Source organism: Haliaeetus leucocephalus, unplaced genomic scaffold (genome assembly GCF_000737465.1).
Source record: "Haliaeetus leucocephalus isolate CR32 unplaced genomic scaffold, Haliaeetus_leucocephalus-4.0 Scaffold140, whole genome shotgun sequence".
NCBI lineage: Eukaryota > Metazoa > Chordata > Aves > Accipitriformes > Accipitridae > Haliaeetus > Haliaeetus leucocephalus.
In genome coordinates this window covers 12,154,586-12,154,902 of record NW_010972576.1, presented here as the reverse complement: position 1 = coordinate 12,154,902, position 317 = coordinate 12,154,586, and the positions used below count along the sequence as shown (strand labels likewise).

General features: G+C 76.7%; 1 protein-coding gene across 1 annotated transcript in view; it reads left to right on the top strand.

Annotated features, from left to right (window-relative positions):
• The window catches only part of LAMTOR3 (late endosomal/lysosomal adaptor, MAPK and MTOR activator 3), a 7,868-nt gene that overhangs the window by 2,523 nt on the left and 5,028 nt on the right, over nt 1–317 (top strand). The gene's annotated exons all lie outside the window — the stretch shown is intronic.

Sequence of the window (317 nt, the reverse complement as noted above, 5' to 3'; positions counted from 1 at the left end):
GGGGGGGGGCAGCTCCCCTCCTCCGCTTAACTGCCTGCCGGCCCGGTTCGCACGGAGCTGGCGCTGCCCGGGGCGGTGGCGGGGAAGCGCTTCCGGGTTCGGGAGAGTGGCACCCGTCACGTGACAGAGGCTTAAAGGGGAAGCGGCGGCGGAGCCGTGCGGGTGGGCGCCCAGGGTAGTGGCAGCGCGGGGCGCGCCGGCCGCGCGGACAGGTAGGGCGGGGCGGGCGGCACACACACTCCCCCCTCCCCCCCCCATACAGCGCGACGGTGGTCTCGGCCCAACCGCTCTCCCTTCCCGGGGCGGGTGGGGGTGGC